General features: G+C 38.3%; 1 protein-coding gene and 1 long non-coding RNA gene across 3 annotated transcripts in view; both read left to right on the forward strand.

Annotated features, from left to right (window-relative positions):
- Positions 1–24,104, forward strand: part of LOC149775592 (properdin-like) — a 163,460-nt gene that overhangs the window by 102,870 nt on the left and 36,486 nt on the right. The window lies entirely within an intron of this gene.
- LOC149775593 (uncharacterized) lies at positions 1,880–23,450 on the forward strand. The gene is made up of 4 exons (XR_016416466.1): positions 1,880–2,328; positions 12,798–12,912; positions 22,273–22,379; positions 22,832–23,450. It is a non-coding gene; the product is annotated as an uncharacterized LOC149775593 (long non-coding RNA).

The raw sequence follows: 24,104 nt of genomic DNA on the forward strand, positions 1-24,104 counted from the left end.
ATAAACAGACAAAATAAAGACACAAATACATACTGTATAACACTTAGTTTAAAACCCTACTAACTTCTCCCGCACTGCATGGTTGACCACTATAGAATAATGTGGTCTCATAAATACGTTTGGATCTTTCAATAAAGCATAATCAGATAAACTAAATAAAGGAGGCCTAACGCGACCCAGAAAAACACATAGAGAATAAAGAAGCGTGAACCTTGGATCGAGCGTAACCTACCTATCAACATCTTTAAAGACTATTATGAGGAACGACACATATTATCACTCGAATAATAAAATAGGAAATTATTTTTTTAAACAAAATCTAAATAGTACACCATTCCATCGTCAAAATTAGAAAACCATAAAACAAATTAAAAGATACAATATAACATCATAAAGGAAGAAATACAACTGGGAAAGATATTTGATCTATACTTGCTGTCTCAAACATAAAGAAAATATAGCATACACACAATATAACACCATTACATATAGCAAACACTGAGACCTAGGCGACATATAGCAAAGGTTACAAAACATTTCAAGGGAATGAACTTCGAGCAAGGTGAGGGAAACCAGACTCGGACGAACAACCCTTTAGATAACACTATGGAAACATAAATACCCCATCAAAAATTCTAAAAACTAAATTTTTTATATAAAATTTTGTTTTAATAAAACGTAGAACACATCTGAGGGGGAAATACACAAATATAAAATACTTTTTATTTTTTTTGGGAAATGGGGGCATCTGTCCGTTGCCCCCCCCCAAAAAAAAGTGTGTGTGTGTGTGTGTGTGTGTGTTATTATACCCATTACATTACTTGCAAAATATATATGGTGCTGACATTTTTGGCAAGAGGGAGACCTACCGATATTCTGCATATAATTATTTTAATGTTTTTCAGAGCGAGAGTATTGGGGCCTGATCTGTTCAATATATTTCTCAACTGATACAGCAGGTATAATCAGAGGCGTAGCTGGGGGGGGGGGGGAAGGGGAGTACATATGTCCCCGGGCGCCAAGGTACAGGGGCGCCAAAATGAGGCTTACAACGTTACATTATAATAAGTAAACAAGGGTAATATTCAAAAATGTGATTAAACGGGGAGGGGGCTGGGGCGCCAATTTTATAGTTCGTCCCCGGGCGCAAAATATCATAGCTACGCCTCTGGGTATAATAGAGACCCGCCCCCCCCCTCCCCGAGTTTGCCACAGAGCGCTCGTGTAATATACGGTTTAATACAAAATACATGATTGTGGGCAGGAATATACAAAATTTGGTCGATATACATGATCGTTGGTATCTATTCAAACGAGGGCCATGAAATACATTAGCAAATTCCTACAGTATTTTAAGGCAGGCGATTACGAATTATTTAAACCACGTTTTTCATCTGTCACAGATTTTATAATCATTTTGAAGTGGCTGCTTTATCTCGAGGAAAACGAGCGGTAAGTGTTATACAAAACAAAATCTTAATAGCAATTTGATCACTTTTGCGTCATTTGACACTAAGAATAGTAATAAATAGAGGATAATTTCTTTTCCTACGTTAGGCCTAATACCTGGTATGTTTTTTAGTGTGGTACACACACAAAAAACAACCCCAAAACAACACTAACAACATTTTAAAAAACCCACAAAAACGAGTGCCGTGCCGAAGCCACGGGCTAAAATGCTTTATTATCATTTTTTTTTATTTATAGCATCAATCACAAATTGAAATATATACAGTATTAGCGTTGGAAAAGAAAGTTTTCTTTTTGTTATATTTTTTTTTCTCACCCTAGCGAAACACTTTCTGCAAATGACCTTAATAAAGAAAAATAATAAATTAACCTAAACCACTTTGAACGTCGACCGTATCTTTTATTTACACGGCATCATGCGCGGAAGAAAATACCAACTGAACCGGGATTTCAGACAGCAGATGAATTGAAGTTGATTCATTGAACATCATTAGCAATTGTACAATCAAACAGATGCAACAATGAAAAGTGGAACTATGAAAAATCGAGAATGTTAGATTTGCGAAGGATTTATTCCGAATCATTGTCTGCTAATAGAGAATTCATGTCAGTTGCTGTGTCGGCGATGCCCACACAGCGCGCCGTCCAAATGTGAAGTTGCGTTTTGCTGACAGACATAACACTGTGCCATAATTTATCTGATGGCATGTAAAGAATCTGCTTAAATTATAGTATTTAAAAGTTTCTTCATTTTGTAAGAGCTCAAGAAATTAATTCTGGTTTGAAAGACAAGATGACGGTAAAACTCAGAAGACGTAGCTGTACAGTACCGTTGGTGTTGGAGACATCATAATAAAGGTAACTGCGTTAACTTCGCTTTTTGTTTGGTAATTTGTTGGATATTATCTTTTGCTGATCTTCTTTGAGCTTGGAGTAAATTTTACATTCTGAACATTTTTATTTGCACTTATCTGCTTAATATGTATTGCTGGTCAAAAGGCTAAGTGGGTTTATGTAATGGTCCAGAGTGTGTTATTTATTTCACATCCCCTTCTGTCTTTCAACAGTAAGAAATTAGCTACTTTGGAGTCCATAGTTCTGATCAATTTGTTTATATAAAACTTGGTTTTGGGCTTAAATCAACATCTTGGATAAATCTAATAATGAGGAAAATCCAAGTATATACATGTGATCATGTATAAGATTAGTTGAGTTTTTTAACCAGCCTAAAAGCCATACTTCCACAATATAGGCTAAAATCATTAAGTTGTCCTTGAAGTTTGATGAGTGTTAACCATTAATAATAATAAGGTGATCTTTCATCTGAGTATGTTACCACCGCATGCAATATTTATACATGTAGTGCAGTTTTTACTAAACGTAGAATACATGCTTATATAAATGAGATCTAGATTGAAGAAGTGAAGATGCATACAAATACATGAGGTTATAACCACTACTGCTGATTCAAGTTTGATCATGCTTGGCCATTGGGCTTATAGAGTCAAGTTTCACAATGATGCTTATTATGAGTGTGATAAAGGTATGGTAGTGAAGTGACCTTGCATCTGATTGGCAGAGTTTCTTATGATTTGCACAACAGTGTTTATGATCCAATTTAGATCTGACTTGTTTAATTATTTGCTTGTATGTCTGAGGCTATAAGCAAAATCTGTGCATATAATGTGGTGGTTCTACATCTCACTAGCCATTCTTGCTACTGCTCTTAAAACTATTTCTCATTAATTTCATCAGACTTGGTGAATAGATTTATCTCATCAAGATATAGCAAAAGAGCAATTTTGTAAAAAAAATATTCATTCATATTAAACTCAAATTCTGCATCTGATTGGTTGACCTTGCAAATACTATAAGGGCTCTATTTCTGACAAAAAGATTATTTTGATTTAATGTAGCAGAAATGCTTATATGATCAAAACATTGAACATATTTGATGACAAATAAGAAATAGTTTTTCATGCAAATTTGATAAACATTGATAAATCGGTTCATATCATTAAAAGCTTGGAAGAGTTTGATTACATGCGAGACCATCACATATTAATCATTCTTTATTTAGAGAATTATTTTTGTCAGGATTTAGTAAAATATGTAAAATCAATATGGACTGGTTTTGTTATGTACAGCAACACTAGTTGTTTACTGAGTACTGAGGGAATTGGAGTAAGGCAAGGGTACATTGCAGTAGGTAACCTGGTTGACTTGATAACAGGATTTTAACACAAACATTTTTATCAGGAGTCTAGCATACTAACCATTGATTCACTGCAGATCCTGCCCCCATTAGTTACCTTTTAATACATAAAGCATTTGGGTTTTTTATGTCACAAATCCCATAGGGATTAAAATTAACATCATAGGTCTCACTGGATAGTTTCGTATTTTGACATCCCTCTAATTTTTAAGGTAGAAGGCATGAACCTAATTATCACAAGCCTAGCATTTATAAATTTACACATAAGCTAAATCTATAATGTGGTTCAGATTTACTTCGAGTTAGGCATGGAAATAGGTTGGCTTGTTGGTGACTGCCTGTCACAGTTAGATGAGCATTGGAGATCATATGCGTAACTTAGTCTGCAAATGAGCTGCCGACTTTTATTTGTGTCTGCTACAGAGGTAAATATAAAAAAATCTTGATGGTAGAGGGGTGATGAAAAGTATGCTAATTTGTTATAGTACTAGTGAACTTTATTCATGCATAAGGCACATACTGATTCTTTTAGTTGCCTTGTCACAGAAAAATATTGAAAATAGCTATTTCTAGTAAAAAATTAATGTAAAATGTACCTGCATCCTTTGACCCTACCAGAACCAAACTAAAAGCTCAAATTTGTGCAGCTGCTTTTGCTCATCACAAACATAATTGGGAGTATAACTGCTAACCCTACCCTCTAGCACACATTTCATTCATTCATTGGATTAAAGTCACGTGCACCTTTCGGTATGTGCGACTGTTTAGTTTGTACACGTTTGTGTACTTTTTGAATTTAGCGATTAACTTATACAATGCCCCCAAGCAAGCAAGCCGAAGCCCAGGTGCCCCAAAAGGTCCCGCCCAGGCTCTCGTCGCTGCAACCTTCTCCATCGTTGTACTCCGTTGGTGGTCTGTTTCTGCATCCTGCATCTCCTTCCTCTCTCATTTCAGGCAGTAACCGAAGCACACCAGCAGCAGTATTATTAAATTTTCGTTGCAATCAATGCCCAGTTCCCTATATTTATTGGGCTATTCCTGTACTATCTTGCCAAACATGTGATTGTCACATACGCTTCAGATATTCCTGAGTTGTGAATTTTCCTATCTTTTGTAAGGTCTATTAAATTTTGTGTACTTTGCGTACTTGAATTTTCCGGAAATTTTTTCACATCTAGTAGGCTTTTAGTAGCCCTTTATTTTGTTTTGGAGATCTCAATTTGGTTAAGTATTTCGTACGTGTGGCTTTAAACCAATCAGTGTGTTTCAGGGCCAGTAAGTTGTTGGTCAAAAGAGGGCTTTCGTGGGTCAGAATGAAAGCCCTATGTGGTAAAATTTGTTTGTAAAAAAGAAAAAAAAAAAGAAAAGAAAAGAAAAAAAAGGTGGGTAGGGAGTGTGTATGCTATATTTGTGTGATGGCTATAGACATTTTTGTTCGTTTTTCTGCTTTTCCCACATATCCCGACAACACACATTCACGCTCACTTTCTCATTCACACTTATAAGTAGATGTGGGGGGGGGGTGGCCTTATTTATTTTGTTTGATTTCGGGAAGGCAATTCTTTTCATACTGGGGGGTGGGGGTGGTTTGATTATTTGAGGCATACTCTTTTCATTGTTTCTGCCTTCATTCCCCAAGGTCTGCAAGTGTCCTGTTCTTTCTTCTTTTACTGCCTTAGGACGTTTAACTTCATTCTGTGCCTTTTCCTGCTCTTCTTTATTTCAGCTCTTTCTGCCTTATCCCGTGTCCGTTTCTGTTTTGGTCTTCTCGTCCTTTTGATACTGCCATGTTCGCCGTGAGATGTTTTCTTCGAGGGAGGTGGTTTGATTGCCTTTGTTTCCCTTCGCTTTGACCACTTGGCTATTTACCTGTTATTTTTGTTTAGCTTAGCTATTTGTGATTTATTTTAATGTATATTTTTTTTATTTTTATTTTTTTATATTTTTTTTTATTTTTTTTGAACCTACGGGGCCTAGCATGCCATTATAATTCCAAAACAGTGATTTTGTAATATTCATCCTTATCTGGTTTTTATTGTTCGGGTTATGAGTGGCGGTGTCAGTCTGTGAACCCACTAGCCCGAGCCGGCCGTCACAATTCCCAAACAGTGATTTGTAATATTTTGATTGGTTTTTTTCTTTTTTGGTTCGATCTTTTAGGTTTATTGGTTTTAATTTCTTTACATGGTCTCTCTTTATACCCAACCCTTCATTCGGTTTAGATTTGTCCCCTTTTGCCTATTTTGTTAATGAATGTCATGATGTTATTATAGGTCATTCCTATGTTATTGTTTTTTGCCACAAGTAACTCCGGGTATGTCCACCGTTCTCCTATTTGTTCCTGTTGAGATTTTAGTTTGGCCCTTTCCTGGTTGTATTTGGGGCATATATTTATTAAGTGTGCGATTGTTTCTGGAGTTGGGCAGTAGGGGCAGTTTTCGGTTGGTCCCCTTTTTATGTGTTTCCCTGCGCATCCTGCCAATAGTGTTTTACCTGTTCTTATTCTATTTATTATTGTTATATCGTATGGATTTTTGAAGGTCGGACTTTCGACTTTTCTACTTACTTTTTTCATCATCGTGTGTATTAGACTGTTTGCATCCGATTTTTCCCATAGCTCTTGCCACATGTCATTGATCTTGTCCCATGTTATTGATTTCAGTGACGCTGTATGCTATATTTTGGGCTTTTGGTTCGTTTGTGGCGTTTTTTGCTTCTGCATCTGCTTTGTCATTGCCTGGGATTATGGATGTGAGAGGGTATCCATACGAATTCAACGTGTTTGTTGTTTTTTTCAATCTCTTTAAGTAGCGATCTTGCATGATTAATCATATTAGGTCTGCTCTTGGATTGGTCCGTTGCTAACGATTGTAGTACACTGTAAGAGTCGCTTAGAATGACTGCCTTAGTTGTGGGGTATGTTTTGACGTATGTTAATGCCATTAGTATTGCCATGAATTCTACCGTGTATATAGCGCATTGGTCTGGGAGTCTTTTTCCAACGGTGACATCTAATTTTGGGATCACTATCCCTGCTGCAGTTTTATTTGGATTTTTGGTTTTTGATCCATCTGCGAAGATTTGCGTGTATGTCTCGTATTTGTTGTCAATGTACGTTAGTATTGATGCTCTTAGTCCTATCGGGTCATTTTGTTTTTGTCCTAGTTTACGTAAGCTAAGATCTATTTGTGGTGTGGGACAGGTCCACGGGGGGTCTGGGTAGTACCTTATTTTTTCTGGGTTGATATTTGCGATTTGAAATTTCCTTTTTAATTCTATAATTATTTTCCCACTAGGTATTTTTTATTTTTTCCTTTTGTATCGAATGGTTTGTCGCATGCTAAGAGGGCTTGTAGCGTGAGGTGGTTGGGTTGGTGTATTGATATTCGAGTCGAGTATCGCAGCATCAATTCCTTCCGCCTTAGGTCTAGCGGGGGTTCTCCTACTATTATTAAGATATCTTGTGTGGGGGTACCATTTAGGACGCCGGTGCATACCCTTAGCGCTTTTGATTGGACTGTGTCTAGTTTCTTTAGTAACGTGGCGTTCGCCGCTCCATATACCTGGCAACCGTAGTCCAATTTTGCTCTTATAAGTGCTCTATATAGGGTAACGAGTGTTTTTTGATCAACCCCCCCAATTCACCCCTCTGAGGTTTCTGTGGAGGTTGATGTCTCGTTTGCACTTCGTTACAAGTTCTTGGATATGAGCTGCCCACGTGAGTTCGTGGTCGAATACCATACCTAGGAGTGTCGCTTGTTTTTCGAATTTGATGGGTACCCCCTTTAGGGTTAAGTTTGGAGTGGGTGGGGGGTGGCCACCTCCTGGATTGGAAACTATGCCTACTGTTTTTAGAGGTGACAATTTAAATCCCCATTTATCTGTCCAATTTCCTATATCGTTTAGTCCTTTTTGTAAGTGCTTGGTCGTTTCTCTGCTGGCCGGGTTGCCAGTTTTCCATACGGCGCTGTCATCGGCGAATTGGGATAAGTCAAGGTGGTTGGGTTTTACCGCTGTTTCCAGGTCGTTTATCATTATATTAAATAAAGTTGGGCTGATTACGCTTCATTGTGGCATGCCATTTTCCAGTTTGTATCGTTCGGAGTAGTCTTGTCCTAGTCTGACTTGTATCTTTCTATCGGTTAGGAAGTTAGCAATAAATTTGTATATATTGCCAGTTATTCCGTATGGTTTAAGTTTACTTATCAGTCCCTTAGTCCACATTAGATCATATGCTTTTTCCATGTCTAAGAAGATGGCTGTAACATATCTGGATTTTTAAAATTTTTCTCTAGATGCTAATTTGACAGCGGTTTCTAGTCTCATGAGTTGGTCTATTGTGCTTCGGTAGTTGCGAAACCCGCTCTGTGTATTAGCTAGTAGTCCTTTGCTTTCTAAATGGTATTTCAGCCTGTTGTTTACCATAATTTCCATTATTTTACATATATTGTCTGTTAGTGATATGGGCCTGTATGATTTTATATCGCTTGAGGGTTTTCCAGGCTTAAGAATCCGGACCACTACTGCCTTTTTCCATCTTATAGGTATGGTACCGGTTTCCCATATTTTATTAATGAGGTTAAGTGCAATTGTGACAAGTTTTTTGGGTAGGTTCTTGTACATTTCATACCCCAAAGTGTCCTCCCCGGGGGATGTGGTCTTTTTGCCGGCGAGGGCCTTTCTCCATTCGGCTTCTGTAAACGGAAGGTTTAGTGGGCCGTCATTATTTCCTGCTTCCTTTATGTTGTCAGAGTTGCTTTCCTCAAATTGCCTTTTATGATTTTTAAACTTATCCTCTAAGTTGGTATTGCTACACATGTTGGCGAAATAGTTTGCGAATAATTCTGCCTTATGTTTGTTGTTTTGTCCAGGTATGTTGGGGGTTATTGATTTAGTTTTGCCTCTCATTTTTTTAATTCTTTGCCACACCTCCTTCGATTTTGTGTTAATATCTAGTTTTGAGCAGAATTCTCTCCATGAGTTTTGTTTAGCTATCATAATAGTTTGTTTGGCAGTTTTTTCCTTTTCCTTGTAGTAGTTAAAGTCCCTATTATTTTTAGTTCTTTTGAATTTGTTTAGAGCTCTTTTTTTCTCTTTAATTGCTATTTTACATTCATTATTCCACCAGGGCACCGTGGGTTTGGGTGCTACTCCTTTAGTTTTAGGAATTGTTTCTTGGGCCATTGTATTAATGGTTTCTATTAATTTGTCATTAAAGGTGTCAATGTCCCGGTGATATATGGTTTCTGGGTTGATTGAGTCACCTATCTGTTTGAACCTAATCCAGTTGGCCTGTTCGTATTTCCATCTTGGTGTGAAGGACGCTTTATTTTGAGGTATTCTAATTTGTATTTCTATATTTATAAGGTAATGGTCACTTCCCATAGGGTCGCTTTCATCAACTTGCCAATCAGAAATGCCTGCTAATCTTGGTGTGCATAGAGATAGGTCTATTGCTGATGTGTGGCCTGTTCTGTCATCTATCCGGGTGTGCATTCCGTTGTTTAGAAAAACTAAGTTGCATTTTTGTGCCCATTTTTCTACAATTTTTCCTTTAATGTCCGTCTTTTGACTCCCCCATAGTTCATTGTGCGCATTGAAGTCCCCGCATATTACCACCCATTCTCCACAGTCTTTAATCATTTTGATTGTTTCGTCTGCACTTAAATTGCGCTGCTCATTTGTTTCATAGAGGTTAACGATTAGTACCTGCTTAGTTTGAGCGGTTATTTTGACTATCTGTATTTCGAAGTCATTGGGCGGTCTACTATCTGTTAATTTATGCATTTCTGATGTAATTCCATCTCTAACAAAGGTTGCTAACCCCCCTCCTCTTGCTGTGGGGGATCGATGCTTTAGGTATTTGGTGTTGTAGCCTATGATGTTTGGGATACGTGAGGTATCATTTAGGTGGGTGTCCTGTATGCATATAACATCTGGTTTTCTTTCCTGTTCAAGTATTTTGTTATTTAGTTGGTCAGCGTGGGCCCTAAGGCCGCGTGCGTTCCATTGCCATATTTTGATTTCTGCTCTGGAATCCATCTCTAGTGCAAAAAGTCTTAATAGTTTGTTTAATTTACTGTTGTTTTCATTTTATGCGTGTTTCCTACCAGTGAGGGTGCTACCTATTTATTTTGTTTTTGGTATCCTGATTTTTGTTTTGGCCTGCTTATAGTTTACCCCATGGGAGATCATATATTCGACTATTAGGGCTTCTCTAAGAGCCCTGGGGCATTCTGCGTGGTTTGGTTTGTGGTTACCACTACAGTTAGCGCAGTGCTGATTGGTGGCGCTACATGTTTTCCGGTCTGGGTGGTGAAGACCACATTGATTGCACCGGAATAGGTTTCCGCAACTCTTAGAGTAATGCCCCCAATTTTTGCAGTTGCCACAGAACCGTGGTTTGTTTTTGAAAGCAAAAATTTTTTTAGCCTCGAGTTTTTCGGCTATTTTGATAGTTTCTGGGGTGGCGCCCTTAAAAAAGAGTACCACTGCAGTGCTATCCTTTCCCCTTCTTGTTTTTAGGCGGATTGCTTTCTCTACTTCCTGTCCTTTACTCCTTATGTAGTCTACTATTTCATTGGTTTTATTTTGAGTTGATACGTATATGACTCCTTTGTTGTGTGTTTTTGGGGGGTTTGGGTCTATGTGTTGTTTTGTTCTGTTGTGTCTAGTGACCTGAACATTTATTTGGCCTATTCTTTCAATTTCCATATATTTGGCAATCTGTTGTTCAGTGGTGCATTTGATTATCAGCAAGTCGTCTCTAGTGCTTTTAAGCGTGAATTCTCCTTGGTGATGTTTGTTCAATTGCCATGCTATGGTTTTAAAGGCTAACTTCGTTATTTTGGAATTTACTCCCTTGACGAAGAGAGTCAGTTCAGCGGGGTGTTTCTTGTTTTGGATATTTTGCAGACTGGTCTTTTTTCCCCTGGTGTTTGTCTCTTTAGCTGACTTTGTTTCGTTGTCCATAACCGGCTTGCTGGGTCTTGTATTGACAGTTAGTGTGTTCCTTATTCTTTCTAACTGGTATTTGGGATTTGGTTTTCCTATTATTCTTACCTTTTGTTGAGTCGTGTGTGACTGCTTTATTTGTGGTAGGGTGAGGGCGTTCTGTTTCATCTAGTAGGTTCTCAGTTTGAGTCCCCTGGCTGCTAGTGTTTTTAACCAGCGTGGTCTGGGTTGTTTTTGTGCTTGTTGAGTATTGTTCCTCAGTTTGGGTACTCATGTCGGATGTAGTTTTGCGGTTACTCGGTAGATTGTCCACATTCTCGTTTACGCTTGGTGACAGGTAGAGTCTACTCATCGAGTCAGTTGGGGTCGAGTTGAAAATTGGCGTTAAGAACTGTATCTGTCGTTTTTCTCTTAGGGGGGATGAGACTGCTTCGGAGTAAGTTTGCCTTAGTTTATCTGCCTTTAGGTTGACCAGGCAGCTGAGATAACTATTTGATGATGTGACATTAATTTTGTTGTTATCCATCTTGAGTTTCTTTATTTGATGTAAGGTATATATGACGGGATATTTCTTTATCTGTCTTAACTATACTTTATTCTACTTAGTACTATGAAAAAGCAACAGCTGTAAGGGGATATGCAAATAGCTTTTATTCTGATTTGTGTAATTAATTATTATATTACTATTATCCAATTTAAACTTATTGAAAATTATTTTCTAGCCAAATGGTCAAAGTAAAAGGTTTTACTTACCCCGATCCAATTTTCTTTTTAAGATCTTTAGAGTTTTTAAATACAGCCTTCTAATTATACAAGTTTCATTACATTGGTCAATAATTAGTCACATGTGATGACACTTGTAACTAATCAAACCACAGCAACTGAGAGCAGACTAAGCACTGATATTTATATGGTACAGTGGCAACATACAGTCTGTCTGCTGCAACACATGAAACAAACTGGACAAATCTGAAAGCCTTGAATTTGACTTTATTTATCTGTATGGTAGAACAGAACCTGAGTTGAAAAGCTTTTAAAGAAAGACCTTGATATCAAACCTAATAATAACTGCAGGAGTTATATTATGGATAATTAACCATTCTCTCAGTTTCAAACTGGGCATTCCATCCCATGGGGTTCTAAATGTAAACCAAGTGTAACTGATATCCTAATGAACTGTAAAGACCATAGCAGCACAACAGCAGGGGACCAGGTATGTCCAGATCCAGAAATCACAGACCAGTTTCAAACTGATGATGAACCACATAAAAATTACACATCTGCTAGAACTTATGTTATGAAGATAACTTAAATTGCATTATTATTAATCCTCCTCCTCACATTCATCATAATTGAGATGCATCATATATGTTTTATTGTAAAATAGTTTATGCAACATAATTCAGTGAAGACCTTTGCTGCCAATTTACCAGTGAACCATTTGTTTCAATGAACATATTTTATGTTGTAACAAGGAGCATCATTTAAACATTATGATACACTTATCATACCTGTATATGAAATCTTAATACTAACACTTATACTTGCAATACTACTACTAATAAAAACACCTGCATTGATAATTTGATTATGTTCAATTGGACTTGTATCTAAATGATCACCAGCTGTATGAAAAGACATATTTTAATATATAGATATTGGATGGAATACTAGTTACCACAATTGAATAGTCATATGATAAATGATATATTATTTTAAACAATTTATATTTGCAGTGAAACATACTTTTACATTATTTTCACTTAAATTTCATTTATAGAGCAGTATACTCTGCATTCATTAAATTACTGAAATGGTTATAATACAACAACAAATACTGCAACTTCCAGAATCACAAAAATCAAAAGATATAAACAAAAACTTCCCTACATGTATCAACAGTTGTCACTTAATAGACAGAACTCTGAAGATTTAGAATAGGATGTTAACAAATTAGGTATTCAAGTTAAAAAGAAAAAAATACCAAGTAAGCTTACTACCAAAAAATCAAACAATAACAGTGAATTTTAGTACATTCCCAGGAAACAGAATATATGATTTTTCTTAACTTGATCTGATACATCTTAAATCTATAGAAAATGATTCATATTGTATGACTAAAATATTATGTAAACAAAAATTCCATCACTTTTTTCAGATGCAACATGCATACCCCAACCCATCCTTCTTGATCATAAAGTATACCAGCATTCCACTATAAGATGGGGAGCTGTAGTGGCTCAGTGGTTAGCTTTCTGGACCTGTGAAATAAGGTAGGTTCAAATTCTACCATCAGACCAACCTGGGTTAGCTACCATGGTGTGTCCTTGGGCAAGGCACTATACTTAAAGTGCCTTGGCACTAAATAACTTACTTGTGTTGGTTTACCATAAAAGGCCAAACCAAACACAAAAAAACAACAACTTTAAAATATGAGTTTTGTCAATACTAAGTAATTGAAAATCATACTGAAGAAATGTTTTTGTTAATACAGATTAATGGATCTAAAAAATCTCTTTCTTCTGCAGGAGTTTAAAATGTTAAATTAAAAAGGTCATGGTACACATTGCCTTGTTCGTACACATCAGGCTCCGTAACCCATATCCAACTAAAAATTTTAGTAGAGTCTGAATAAAACATATTTTAATCTGGATGATAATATTCTTTCTCCATTCATATATTACACCACCAAGATTGATCCAAATAAGATTACATTTTACTATAACACTGAGGATGAGTATGCCTCTTAACAACTTACAAATGTGGAGAGAATGGAGTTAAACTGAACTTTGATTTCTTTTCAACCATAGCACAAGATGATCATTTATTATGAAAAAACCTGAATAAAGTTGGAGTTCATAACCATGACAGTCTTGATACAATATAAATTCAATATATTATTGTTGTCTTGAGGTATAGTTCTGTATATTACAATCTCACACAAGATCAGGGTATATTTTAGTACCATACAGTTAATTCGGGATTGTATTAATACCTATTCTGGTGAATGAACATTAAATAAGATTTACTATTTTGGAACCAGTTGCAATAAAGTTTACTAAACAAGAGAAAATATGACTTTACTATAATATCTAAAATGTAAAATCTGCAAACAGAATACTTGCTTGACTTTACACTTCAGCTATATCATAATATTTATTTGAAATGAATTTATACAAATGGCATTAAATTGGGTTTCAGGCTGGTAATGACAATGGTAGTAGTGAATAGGGACGGTCTAGGGACTAGGGAACTTCCATGTTAAAAAGGGTATATCCACTCTGGGGACTATGTAATTTAACATGGGAGAAAAAAAAAAATATCCATTCTAGGGACAAGGGGAATTTAACATGGGAGAAAGAAAAAAAACTATTCACTCTAGGGACAAGGGAAATTGAACATGGGGAATAAATCGTGGGACTGTCTTGGGACTAGGGGAAATGGAACAGGGTCGGGACCCTATTTTAATAAGGTCCCGACCTGATGGGTCTATGAAAATGGAACAGGCGAAAATTGAAACAGGGAGGGGTCTCTATTTTTTTATTATTTTTTTAAACAAAAAAATAAAAAAAGGGGTAGGCAATTGAAAGTCAAGATCTTTTCGAGAGATAGGAATGGCCCTGAAAAGGGCCTTTGGTTTTATGTTAATATACCCTTAACATAAAGGGCATCTGTGACATCTTCTTCTTGACCTTAGGCTGTGCCTGACTGCAGGACCATAGATTAAGACTCTTTTGAGGCATCCTTGATGCTCCACATAAGATTCTTCGCATCCACAGGCTGGTGTCTGTCCTGTGGATAACTGTCCAGTTGGATCGGACATACATTGATATGTCCGTCCGGAACATCATCGAAGACACAAGCGTTGAAGATTGTACATCGGTCCACATGTTGGGGTGCTGAGTAACAGGTGAAGGAATGCAGTGAACTGTACTTATTTATAGGGGGAGGAAGGATTGAAACGGATTGAGTTTGTTGACCAATCCAAACACGCGTTACAAAATTCAGTCAGCCCACGTCCAATCCGAAGAGAGCAGTCTGTGACGTCACATAGTCTATATAGATTCGCTAGCGCCTGTGCGTAGTCAATCTAAGCGACAGTTTTTCAACATGACGGAAACTCAGAAAACGATCAGTTTGGGTGCACTGATGGTGGAGACTACCCAAGGGAACCCAGACTTACTTTCAGAAGAGGTGAATTGGGATTTTGTGGATTTTTTTACCTTGCAAGAATTTGTTCCTGAACCTTCGTCACCTTCTCCTTCATTACCGCACATGGAAAATTTTAGACAGAGACAGAAAGAAGAATTGGAGAAATTTATACAACAGCAAAAGGAAGTGGAACAAGCTTTTCTCCTACAGCAACAGCAGCAAGAAGAAGAGGTAAGAAAAAAACAACAAGAAGAAGACGCAGCAGCAAAGAAACAAGGGTGTCAAAATCAAACGGTCACAGTACTGTTAGACATTTTAGTTAAGAAGTCTGAAACAGATGTATCAGACTTCTTTATTACGGCCGAAGAGAATACGACCTTCCCAAGCTAAACACTCCAACCCTGTGACTACGCCTACTGCACCATCCTTAGTGATTTCAACGAAATCATCATCAACAGTACGCAGTCCAGAAGTAGGCCTTGGCCATGGCAAAGGCTTAAGACAGTTAAAGTTGATTGTTTAAACTCACCCCTTACACCAAAAAAGGCCCTTTTCAGGGCCATCCACGTCTCTCGAAAAGAGATAGGCTTTCAATTGCCAATAACTAATAAAAACCATTTTACCCAATAGTACCTGTCTGTGTATGAGTGTGCGTGAGTGTAGGTTCTTATTTTAAAATCAAAACCCAAAGACACTTACCTTTTATAATTAATTTATTCTTTTATAAATATTTACAATTCACAATTCACAACAGAGCACTTTAAAAAGTTCATAGACTTATTCTGTCTCATTGTTCACTCTCTGTTTTTTTAATTTCTTCACCGTCATAGTCCTTTCCTCCTCTTCCTCTTCACTTTCTTCCCTTCTTTTCTTCTCCTGTTTCTTTTTCTTCACCTGTCTGTTTTCTTCCTCTTCTTCTTCCTCTTCCTCTGAAGAATCCCTCTCTTCTTCTGACTCCTCTTGTTTCTTTTTTGGGCAGTCTGGTGACCAATGTCCTTTTTCTTGACAATAATAACAGGTATCTTGACTTTTGTCTCTTCTAACCCCTTTTTTCTTTTTTGACGGTCTGGACACTCTGAAGACCAATGCCCTTTCTTCTGACAGATATAGCAAGTATCTTGACTTTTATCTTGAAAGGAAGGAGAGTAGTCCCTCGGCTGGTCTGAAGAGAATTTTCTAATGACCCCTCGCAAAGCTCTGATGAAACGTTCGATCTTGGTAGTCTCTTCCATTGTTGTGCTCAGTTTGAGAGTGAAATGAATAGTGAAAGGACAAGACACATACCCTTTATATACGCTGGTCTGCTATGACTATAAATTAATCCATGGTGTTTAAACTTTAGTCATTTGACTTTTTGCTATCGAGATGAAATGATCCAATTCATTTGAGAAGAAAGAAGAAGAAAGTAAGAGGCAGAAACGTGATCTATCGCCTCGTACTAGGGCTGAAGTCTTGGCACAAATTCATGCCAGTGATTTTGAAGAGGACATGAGTGAACCAGAATCCAAAACCCTCTAAACAAAGTTTACCACCCTTAGTCAACCCTGAAAAGTACTATGACATTCGAGAGACGGAAAAGCGTCCCTCTAGAAAATTTAGAACTACGGCTTACAAATACACAGTGAAGTTTAAAGATTTCAAGTCTGAAGTACTGTTAGAGAAAGCAAAAGGGTTCATCACCGACATGTGGGATTCTTTGCTCACCACACTCAAGCGACAATGTCAACCCAAAGAAGATGATCGCTTGAGACTTTCCATACAACATGATGGCTTGAAATCCCCTGTTTGGATCGAGTTTAGCAGCCCTGCAGAATTGACCACTTCCAAAGTCATGGACAAGATTCAACACGTGCAACAATCTAATGACCAGTTTGACATCACCGATGGAAAAGCCACACTGGACATGACCCACGTCTCTCCTCCTCAAGGGACCGGACAATGCAGAAAGACCTTATTGGTCAACAACCTTCGCATTACCAAAACAAGTCTTGTCCAAATTAACAATTTTCAAGACCACATGTGTTTAGCCCGAGCCATCGTGGTGGGATGAACCTATGCCGACAAGAACGACACGGTAGAATGGAAAAGAGCCTGGGAGAACATTCGAAAATCGAACCGAGCCAAACAACGAAATGAAGCAGAACTTCTGTTACAACAAGCATGCCTGTCCAAAGACACATCCTGTGGCATTCCCGAGATGCAAAAATTGCAAGATGCCCTAGCTCCACGATACACCTTGAAAGTGCACCCTCAAGAAGTGCGCGGGTCTCTGTTGTTTCGAGGGAAAGACTTTAAGGATGGAAAATACATTCACCTCTATCATCACGATGACCATTTCGATACCATTACCACTATCACTGGATTCCTGGGATACAAATATTACTGTGAGAAATGTGACTTATGATGGTTATAATAATCGAGAGCAACACAAACATTGTGGATCGAAATGCTCAGGATGTTTGGCCTCTCAACCCTGTCTGAGCGAAGGGCAAGAACCAGTGCATTGTCCTGCTTGTCTGCGCACATTTGTCAGCCCTGCCTGTTACCAACAACATCTGAAGATGCAAGGTTCACAGAAGAAATGTGCTTGTCAACTCCTGAGATTGTGCCCAATGTGTGGACAAGGTCTATGTATCAACAGTACCAAGGCACACGTATGTTCAGGAAAGAAAAAATGTCACATTTGTCACTGCATTGTGGACTTGGAACACCAATGCTACATACAAAAATACCAATCCCAACCAGAGAAAGAGGATGGTCACAAGAAGAAGAAAGGCAATTTCATCTTTTTCGATTTCGAATGCATGCAAGAGACCAGTATTCACATTCCTAATTTCTGCGTGGCTCATCGAGCGTGCGAGAAGTGATTCAAGAACCTATCTTGAGTTATTGCCCTCACTGCAGTAAGATTCCTGGAGGGCGTGAAAAAATCTTTCAAGGACTGAACACACTAGCCGATTTCACACAATGGGTCTTAGACCCCATCGACAAGACGTGGAGCCAAGAGGACATCGAACATTATTATGGAGATTGTCATCACCATGCCACGGTGATGGCTCACAATTTCTCCGGATACGATGGACAGTTTCTTTTGAGATGTTATACGGAACGTGGCATCGAGCGTCCTAAAATCACTTTGAACGGAGCCAAAATCATTTTCATGCAAGTGGGACAAGTGCAGTTTAAAGATTCGATGAGCTACTTAGCCATGCCTTTGAGTTGAATGCCTAAAATGTTTGGAATGACAGAAATGGCTAAAGGGTACTTTCCACACTTTTTCAATACAGAAGCCAATCAACACGCCGTTCTACCCCATTTGCCTCAGGCTCACTATTACGACCCTGACAACATGCGTACTGAACGAGAAACTTTCTACGCTTGGTACCAGGCTCACGCCTCCGACCCTTTCGACTTTCAGGAAGAAATGCTAAAGTATCGTCGTTCCGACATGGACATTTTACGGCAATGCTGTGGAAAATTTCGAGAACTGTTCATGGAACACGGAGGGGTTGATCATTTAAAAGAGGCTTGCACCATTGCCAAAGCGTGTTCCTTAGTCTACCGACAACGATTCATGCTTGAAAACACTGTGGCTGTCATCAGTCCTCAAACGACCAACTATGTCAAACGTCAATACTCGGTCAAAGCCCCATGCTGGTTGCATTACTTGTGCGACAAGGAAGACAAATGGATTCAGCATGCCCGCAACGGACAGGGCGAAAGATCATCGGAATGCATTCGGTCAATGGCTGGGACTTAGAAAACCCCAAGATCATGTACGAGTTTAACGGTTGCTTATTTCACGAATGTCCCGTCTGTTACCCTGACCGCGGCACTAAAAATCAGTTCTTACAACGAACCATGGAAGACTTGTACCAGGCCATTTGTCAGCCACGCCTAAAGTTAGAACAGGAAGGATAGCAAGTGGTGGAAATGTGGGAACACAAATACAATCACCGTTTGAACACCGATCCTGAGTTTAAACGCCTCATGGAAAGTTACCAGTTCATGGACCCCCTGAACCCAAGTAATAGTTTGTACGGAGGAAGGACCAATGCCACCTGTTTGCTGTACCAAGCTGACGAAGAGAAAGGAGAAGAAATCAAATACTTGGACGTGTGTTCACTGTATCCCTATGTGTGCAAATATTGTTGCTTTCCTGCAGGGCACCCACAATTGTTCACCGAACACATCGACCTAAAAAACATTCGACAATACGAAGGCTTGATCAAGTGCAAAGTTTTGCCTCCCACGAACCTATACCATCCCGTCTTACCTCGCCATTGCCAAGGCAAACTTGTGTTTCCTTTGTGCCGTACTTGTGCTGAAACGTGCAACCAAGATCAACCTTGTCATCACACCCAGGAAGAACGGGCCTTGACGGGGACATGGGTCAGCGTAGAATTGTTCAAAGCTCTGAACATGGGATACCAACTGTTAGAAGTGTACGAAATTTGCCACTTTCCCAAGACACAATAATTCCACAAGGGTGACCCCACACAGAAAGGCATTTTCGCAGACTACGTGGATGCCTTTTTGAAACTGAGCAAGAAGCCAGTGGCTATCTGTCCTGGTGTCACACTCCCGAAGACCAAAAGACATTCAGAGAGAAATTCTGGGCACAAGAAGGCATTACTTTAAATCACATTGAGAAAAACGAAGGCAGGCGATCGTTTGCCAAAGTGATGTTAAATTGCTTGTGGGGTAAAATGGCACAATGACCGTGTTTACCCAAGACGGAGTATTTGACCGAACCTTCCCGCTACTTTCAGATGATTCACGACAAAGCCAAATTCATGAAACACGTGGACGTCGTTCGTGAAGATTTGATCTTGGTGAATTACGAAGAAGATCTGAACTTTGTAGAAGATGACCCCTTTGGAAATGTCATCATTGCAGCTTACATGACAGCTCATGCTCGCTTAAAATTGTACGAAGCTTTAGAACTGTTAGGGGAACGTGTCTTGTACTTTGACATGGACAGTTGCATTTATATCGATCACCCGAGTCAACAGCACCCTGACATCGAAGGAGACCGTTTAGGAGCCTGGACAGACAAGCACCCCGATGACAAGATTCTAAGTTTCGTTAGTGGTGGTCCCAAAAATTACGGCTACGAATACTGGGACAAACAAGGAGAAGTGCACACGAAGTGTAAAGTGAAAGGACTTACTCTGAATTATCGTACCAGTCGAGTGGTCAACTTTGACATATTGAAAGAAGCCTTGCAGTCTAGAGAAAGTGACCACCTATCAACCCAACAAGATTGTACGTTTACCCACACACCACATCGTCAGTCGACCCTTGGAAAAAGTCTATCAAATCGTGTAGCAGAAGCGAGTGCGGCTTCCCACCCACTTTACTTTGCCGTATGGACATGTCGGTATAAAACATTGGTTGTAAGAGGATAGCCACCCACCAGAAGGATGACTTCGCCGCAGCAAGAATCGAGTGAGAAATCCAGTGAGAACTCCAAGTTCAAACCCTACCATTTTCCAGTCTTCTTACCTGACTATTGTGATTGTGCCCGTCGATTGGACACGTTTCAAAAATGGCCTACGGATAGGGAAGGATTACCTTCTTCGTATGTTTTAGCTAGAACAGGATTTGTCTACTTCGGACCCGAGTCAGGATTGGGATACGAAGTACAGTGTTTTGCTTGCGGACTGAAGTTACGAATGGATCTATGTATCTACAAAGATTCAGCTATTCTGGAACATACTCGATGGTCTCCGCACTGCCCTTACCTTTCAATGGCCTTTCCACCCATTAAACTACGGTACAATTATGACGGTACCTTCCAAAACTAGACGTAAACACATTGCATCCTATTTCATTGTTGTTTCTTTTCCACATAATAGCTTATTTTTTATAAAATGTTAAACTTTACTAATCTTTTTTCAAGATCACTTTAGTTTGCAAAAATATATCTTGTCATTTATTGGCATTCTACATTGAATTTTGTAAACTAGCTATAAACCTGACCTAATTACTCAACTTAACTGCTGACAGAAACAGTCTACAGTAAATGTATTTCATTTCTATAGCTCGATGGATAAACATTACATCTTTTAAAGCTGTGCACAGAATAGGCCAACATATCACGAGTCAGGAAAACATGGGGGTGGTATCCCCTGTGTCCAAAATTAATATCATTTTGAATAGAATATTCTAGTGACAATTGCCTCTTTTCAAATGGTAAGCATTGCTTTTTTTTATTTTCATCAATCTGTCAAATTCGGTATGCATTTTGCTTTAATATTTGAGATGGAAACCTTAGGTGCATAGAAATGTCAGACAGCATTGTACATCATGGATGGTGTCCAACATACTTTTATGATCATAAAACAAAATCCCATCTTTTAGTTATGGCCACTGATTTAAAAAATATTCATCCAAGCTAAATATAATAATAATAATAATGAGGACTTTGTATAGCGCCTAATCTTTAGAAGCTCTAAGCGCTTTGCAACATTAGACAACATAAAAACATACACAATGATATGATTACAAAAACAAACACCATGAAATTAGAAAACATAAAAAACATGCTGAGAATATTTAAGGTAGTTAACATTATTAAGTCATTAAGTTTGTTTTTGTAGTCAGAATAAGTAGTTTTGAGAGCACTCTTGAATGGGATCACTGCGTCTTTGTGTCTAAGTTCAGTGGGCAATTCATTCCATGTTGCTGGGCCCTGGTATGCAAAAGAATGCTGTCCATGTGACTTTGTTTTCATAGTGAGAATAATGAGTATATGATTGTCGGAAGAGGAGTGTAAGTATCTTGCTTGTGTGTACACATAGGTAAGGTCGGATAGGTATGTTGGACTAGAGTCTGTCAATGAAACGTAGCACAGAGAACTAATGTTGTGTTTGATTCTGGATCGAATGGATAGCCAGTGTTGGGTACAGAGCAGCGGGGAGGTGTGCTCTGATTGTGGTACTCTAAGTATGATCCAAGCAGCTATGTTTTGAACTTTTTGAAGTCTCTGCAGTAGATATTAAGATGAACCAGACAGAATTGAGTTACCATAGTCCAGTCTTGAAAGCAGTAATGAACACACAAGTGTTTTAGTGGCATCAACTGAAAGATATCTGAGAATGGAGCTGATGCGTCTCAGCTCAAGATACGCAGCCTTGCATATGTTCATGACATGTTGGTGCAATGTGAGAGTACTGTCCAGAGTAACACCTAGGTTTTGTACTGATTGTGTGAATTTAATGTTGGTGTTGCTGATATTTATTGTGTGAGGTAAAGGATGTGAATGAGAAAGTCTTTGATAAGTAAGTATGGCTTGATTTAAATTGTGTTTTTCATGTGACTTGCCAGAGATTTTTAAATGAATTGATAAAGTAACTTGAGACACATTTCAAAGTACATGTTTTAAAAATATTCCATTGATTATTGCTGGCATTTAGAAAAATGCAATGCATCCTTTGTTGTGAAACTTATTTTAAAACATTGTATTACTCATGCAGAAGCCTGCTTGAAAACTAATGGCAAAGCAAAGGCAAATGGAATGGAAGAGACCATATCAGAGACCCTCAAATATGCACCCAACCAACGCAGAATGATAAAAAACAAGGTAATCCAAATGACTCTTATTTCATCAATATTGGATTCAGTTTCGTCTTTTAAAGCATAGTATTTGCAAAGCGGATGCATTTCTAAACTGATAACAAAATCAGCTTATCCTATTGCCCAGGACTATCAGAGCTAGAGTCCAGCTAACTACAATATGCATATATCTTGTCTGATCGGACAAGTGCCTCCATTTGGAATTTTTATTCACATGAAATATTTGGATGAAATAAATTCATCTTTGTGCAAATTGATTGCACCATCCACTTGCCAGAAATGACAAGTAAGTGCAAAGTTATCTTGTATCATGGCTTAACGATAGTAAGGGAAGCACAAGTGCAGTGAAGAAAATTTCATACATTTTTATAATGCTGATTAACATGACTTCTGCATATGTAACTAGTGCTGAGATGATATGACTTTATTTAAGCATTACAATTTTGTTTTAATTTGCAGGTGCCTGAGCAGAAGAAGTAATAGATAAACTTTACAGTGGAGTTGGAGACTGATTCTGATTCATAATCTTAATTAAATCTAGAAAATAAACATTAAAGTCATATTAAAATATCTGTTGTATTGTTTCCTTCTTTCATTTTTCTCTTAAAAACAAATGTCTGAACCTTTAGTCTGTAAATTCAGTGGATTCCTTATCAGCCCATCTACTTTTACTTTACACCATGCTACTTTAAAAAAAAAAATGAATTATCCCCATTGGGGTAGGTCCCCCCAACCCCCCACCCTACTTTGTCAACTTACCTGCCACATTTAAATCTACTGGAAGGCCCTGCTGTAAAGCCTGTTAGTAAAACTACCCAACAAGAGGATTTCATACATTTGCAACTCCTAGATGGATGGTAATGTTTTCATTTTTGTAATGTAGATTTGGACATTCTTGCCACCAGTATGGAATATGTGTTTCAGAAACACAAGCAGCTTTCATCAGATTTGCATATAGGTTTTATATGTTGTGAGTATGTTGTAGGAAGTTTTTTTAAATAACATCATATGAGATGATGCCAGTGGAAATGGCAGAAAAGTGTCTGTATTGTTCACCAACTACACCTTGTTCTTACAAAATGTGGCTGTTACACATTCCCATGATGATGTCACTGACAGCCATCAGTGAGGAATGCCCCAACAAGCATAATACAAATTGCTTCCATTGTAATTGTTACAATTCCATTCTGACCACTCCGGTGTCCTAGTGGTTAGAGCGTCCGCCTCAGAAGCGGGAGGTCATGGGTTCAAACCCCAGCCAAGTCATACCAAAGACTTACAAAAATGGTATTAACAGCTACCTCGCTAGACGCTCAGCATTAAGAGGTTAGTGTTAGGACTGATCGGCCTGGTGTCAGGATAATGTGACTGGGTGCAACATCATACTACATGTTTGCAGCATGATGCCCCAGTGCTATACATCACTATAAACTGCCACACTGCAGACATCGTAGCAATATGACTGAAAAATTATTCAAGCTACGTTAAAAATCCAATCACACACACACAATTCCATTCTACGATCCAGAACCAACACTAATTCCGTACTACAGTTCTTGCATTTCAATCCAATTTTGCTTTTGAAATGTAGTGCCACTCAATTCATAATGAACCCATTCATTTCAAACACTCGCAAATACTTATTATTCCTGTCTACAACTGAAAAATATCTATATAAAAAAACGTGTAACTGTGTTTTATGCAAGGGCATGGAGATGCACAAAAACTTGCA

The sequence above is a fragment of the Sinohyriopsis cumingii genome, chromosome 19 (assembly GCF_028554795.1).
Source record: "Sinohyriopsis cumingii isolate HCF-2022 chromosome 19, ASM2855479v2, whole genome shotgun sequence".
NCBI classification, from domain to species: domain Eukaryota; kingdom Metazoa; phylum Mollusca; class Bivalvia; order Unionida; family Unionidae; genus Sinohyriopsis; species Sinohyriopsis cumingii.